The sequence below is a fragment of the Octodon degus genome, unplaced genomic scaffold, assembly GCF_000260255.1.
Source record: "Octodon degus isolate 3935 unplaced genomic scaffold, OctDeg1.0 scaffold00106, whole genome shotgun sequence".
Lineage (NCBI taxonomy): Eukaryota > Metazoa > Chordata > Mammalia > Rodentia > Octodontidae > Octodon > Octodon degus.
This window is the reverse complement of record NW_004524682.1, coordinates 6,711,303-6,716,403: the sequence shown is the minus strand read 5'-3', so window position 1 is coordinate 6,716,403 and position 5,101 is coordinate 6,711,303.

The following is a 5,101-nucleotide window of genomic DNA, read 5'->3' as shown; positions in this document are numbered from 1 at the left end:
TCTTTATAAAATCTTTTTCCTTTTTAAAGTTTTAATTGAATTATTTTATTTTAAAGAGTAAAAACAAAAACAAGAAGAAAAGCAAAAAGTAAAAACAAAGACAGAAACTTTAAATACAACAATACATATGGGAAATATTTTCAAAAAAAGAGCATCAAATTAACAGAGTTTGTTATTTTACACATCTTTATTGTCAAATCTTTTGCTCAGTTTAACAGATATAGATTCATAATACTGGAAAATATTGGAATATTAATGCTTGTTTCAATAAATCTTAATAAATGTTTTCTTGATCTTTTTACTCTATTTTCAACATATTTTACAGATAGTATAATAATAATTGATAAGACATTAAAAATGGTACACGTTTAGAAGAACAAGATGAGAGGTATTCAGCTGATTTTTATTTTATTTTTTATGTATTTTTTCTATAATTTTATTGAGAAACAAATAGCAATGAGACAGTTTCAAACCAATTTGGTAGGACAGTTTCAATAATTAACATATTGCATACTTTCTTCCTAGTGGTTAATTGCTGTACAGCATGTGGACTTGATATCCCATAGAACAAATCCCTCTACTCATTAAGAGAATGTAACTATATATCTATCCTAATCATTTTGAATACACAGATACAAAATGGACATTCATCTCAGCTGTGATTTTTGAATTGCACATTGCTGTCTTTGATGCAGTTGCTCAGATTACAGATATTACCATATTGAGTTAGTCAATGTACATTTTAAGCATAACTGCTATTTTAAAAGAACTGAAGGAAATTAGAAAACAATCATACCAGCTATCTTCTATATACACTTGTGTGATTTTTCGCCATTCTTTTTTCCCCTTTCACTCATTTTCATTGCTTATTCCTTTTATTCAGCTTTTTTATTTTAATATATTTGTTATACTTTTAAGACTTTACTCTTTCAGGTTCTTACACTAGAAAGAGAATACAATGTTTACACATGTGGGTCTGATTTATTTCAATTATGTATACCCTCTAGTTTTATCCATTTACCTATAAAGGTGTCAAGTCTTTCTTTCCTTATAGCTGAGTAATACTCCATTGTATAAAAATACCACATCTTTTTTATATATTCCTTAGGTAATGGGCATTTTGGTTGTTTCCAATATTTGCGTATGACAAATTGTGTTGCTATAAACATGGTTGCACACATATCGCTGTGGTATGATATTTTCAGTTCTTTTGGGAAAATATCCAGAAGAGGAATAGCTGAATTGAATGAGGTTTCAGAAACCAATCCTAGGTTTCTGATGAGTCGCCACACTGATTTCCATAGTGGTTGCACCAGTCTTCATTCCCACTGAAAGTAAAGAAGGGTTCCTTTTCCCCTACAGTCTCTCCAGCATTTGTTATTATTTGATTTCTCTGAAACAGCATTCTTTCTGGGGTGAGATGATATCTCAGTGTTGTTTTAATTTGCATTTATCAAATGACTAGTGATGTGGAGCATTTTTTCATGTATTTATATGCCATTTGTATTCTTCCTCTGAGAAATGTGCATGCATTTCAGATGCCCATTTATGAATTAGGTCTTTGAATTTTGGGGGCCCTATTTTTAGTTCTTTATATATTCTAGATAGAAGTCCTTTGTTTGAATGAGTACTGGTTAAGATTTTTCCCCAATTCATGGGTTGTCTTTTTATTCTTTTGGTGATTCTTTTCACATGCAGAAGCTTCTCAACAAGATGAGATCCCAGTTGTTGCTTCTTTGAGCTATTTCCTGTGCAGTTTTTTTTGTTTTTGTTTTTTTGTTTTTTGATCATGAACTCTTTGCCTACCCAATGTCTTCAAGATTTCTACTTATTTCTCCTCTAGTAGATTTAGTGTTTCTCTTTTAATGTTTATATCTTTAAAAGATTTTTTACTTTAGTTTAGTGCATGGGGACTGATCTGGGTCTAATTTTAGTTTTTAGTGTGTGAAAAGCTATTTTTTAAAGCACCATTTGTTTACTTGGTAGAGAGTCTTGCTATGCAGCTCAGACTCACAGTGATCCTCTTGTCTCAGCCTCCCCAGTCCTGGGATTACAGATGTTCACCACCAAGCTCAGTTTTGGGGGATGATTCAGAGCAGGATCAGCATGCCATGAGGCACAGGGCTTCAAACCCAGGATCCTGCACTTGCCAGGCAGGTATTTAGACCACCAAGCTATCTCCCTGGCTCTTCTGTCACTATTTATTAAAGAGGTTATCTTTCATTCAGTGAGTGTTTGAGCTTTTTGTCAAAAATAATATATTTAAATGTGTTTGTATTGGTATCTGCATCTTAAAATCTGTTCTACTAATCCTCAGGTCTGTTCTTTTATGAGTATGATGATAATTTTATCATAGTAGCTTTGTAATATAATTTCCTTTTTTATTAATTTTATTGAAAAACTAATAGCAATGAAGCAGTTTCAAAACAGGTTAGTAGGACAGTTTCAATAATTAATACATTGCATATTGTTGTATTTATAGCAGTTATTTATAGTACAAGATGCTGACATGATATCTTGTCCAAACACTGTTAGTATAAATCTTTCTTCTCATTGAATTAAGATAAAGTATCTGTATATTTATCCTATTTTGTACATACAGATACAAAATGGTCATGCATTTATATCCCCTTTTTTGTTTAGTTTTGTCAGAGATAGGTATTCCAATGCCATTTAAATATTGTCAGTGTGTGAATTCAACAAAATAATCCAATATAGTCCAGTAGTCCATAATAGTATTGGGTTATCTGTAGGACTGGCAATGTCAGAATTTGTTGACTTGAGCCTTTTAGTAGTATAATTTCAAGTCAGGGATTGCAATGTTTCCTGCTTTCACGTTTTTACCCAGAATTTCCTTTGCTATTTTATGTCTTTTCTGGTTCCAACTAAATTTTAGGAATGTTTTCTCTAGATGTGTGAGGTTTATTGATGGCATTTTGATAGAGATTGCGTTAAATCTGTATAACAATTTGGGGAGTGTGGCCATTTTCACAACATTCTTTCTTCCTATCCAGGAGGAAAGAACATCTTTGTGTTTTCTGAAATTTTTTTCAATATCTTTTTTTAGACAATTGTAACTTTTATTGTATAGATAATTTATTTCCTTTGTTAGATTAATTCCTAAGAATTTCATTGTTTTGGCTGCTATTGTAGAAGGTATTGTTTTTCAAATCTCTCTCTCAATGAGTTTGTTATTTGTGTAGAGAAATGCTATTCACTTTTGGGAATTGCTTTTGTATCCTACTATGCTACTGAATTTGTTTATTAACTCTAGGAGCTCTCTGGTGGAGTTTTTCACTTTTTTCATGTAGAGTATCATGACATGTCTGAATAATGATAGTTTAACTTCTTTGCCTATTCTTATTCCATTTATTTCTCTCTCTTTTCTAATGTCTCTAGCTAATGATTTCAGAACTATGTGAATAGGAGTGGTAATTGTGGACATCCTTGTCTTATAACTGATTTCAAAGAAAAAGTGTGCAGTTTTTCTCCAGTTAGAGTGATGTTTCCTGTTGGTTTCCCATAGACAGCTTTTATCAGATTGAAGTATAGGTTATGTATTCCAATTTTCCACATGGCTTTGATCATGAATGAGTGTTGAGCTTTTTCAAAAGCCTTTTCTGCATCTATTGAGTTAGTCATGTGGTTTTTGATTATGTCTCTATTGATACAGTATATTGCATGCATAGACTTACATGCATTGAATTATCTTTGCATCCCTGCAATGAATCCTACCTGGTTGTGGTGCATAATCTTCCTGATGATTTGATGCATTTTATTTGCTATTATTTTACTAAGGATTTTTGCATCTATACTCATGAGGGAGATTGGCCTGTAGTTCTCTGTTTTGGTTGAGTCTTTCTCCAGTTTTGGTATCAATGTAATACTTGCTTTCAGGAATGATTTTGGAAATATTGCTTCTTTTCAATTTCACTGAAGAGGTTGAATCTTCTCTAAATTTCTAGTAGAATTCAGCTGTGAATCCATCAGGACCTGGGCTTTTCATTGTTGGTAAGTTCTTAACTAGATTTTCAATTTCATTGACTGATGTTGGGTTATTCAGAGTTTTTACATCTTCCTGATTCAGTTTTGGTAATTTGTACCTGTCTAGGAATTTGTCCATTGCATCTTCAAATCTGTGACATTAAAAGTTTTCAACATAGCTGTTTGTGATCCTCTGAATCTCTACAGCATCTGTAGTAATCTTACACTTCTCATACCATATTACTTAAATTTGATGTTTTTCCCTCCTCTTTTTGATGAGATTATCTAGGGGTTGATGTATTTTATTTAATCTTTCAAAGAACCAGCTGTCTGATTCATTAATTCTTTGCATTGTTTTCTTTGTCTCAATTGTATTTATTTCTGATCTAATCTTTACAATTTCCTGACTTGTTTCAGCATTGGACTTTGTTTCCTCTTTTTCTAAAAGTTTGAAGTACAGCATTAGAGTATTTATTTCTCCTCTTTCTGTTTTCCTAATGTGTGAGTGCACCACTAAAAATTTTCCTCTGATAACTTCTCTCATTGTATCCCACGAATACAAGTAAGCTGTGTTTGATTTTCATTCGATTGCACACAGTGTTTAATTTTATCTGTAAACCATTGGTTTCTAAGGAAGGTGTTATTGACTCCGCCATACCTCCCGCACCCCGCCCGCCGAGTAGGAATTTCTGCCCAGTTCCGGGAACCCCCAGACCTAGTCCTAGCCCAGGTCCCGTGAGTATGTGGAGAGCTTCCTGCTACACTGCACCGCCGGGACCAGTCCCAGCCCAGGCGCAGCGTGGGCCAGACCCTCTCCCACCCCCTTGGGCCGCCCCCCACCACTCCGCAGCACCTCCGCACCGCGCACCCTGATTAGGAATTTTGCGGTGTTCCGGGAACCCCCGGACCCAGTCTTAGCCCAGGTCCAGTGAGTGTGTGGGAGAGCTTCCTCTTCCCCCTACTTCACCTTGCCCCCTCCAGGTACAGCTCGGGCCTGGCATACATGCTTCAGGTGTAACCCTGCAGCTGCAATCTCTGCAGAGAGTGTAGAGGATAGATCCACCCAGGTAGTCCAGGAACAGAACATCTTGCCACAGGGGCACAACAGGTTCACCCT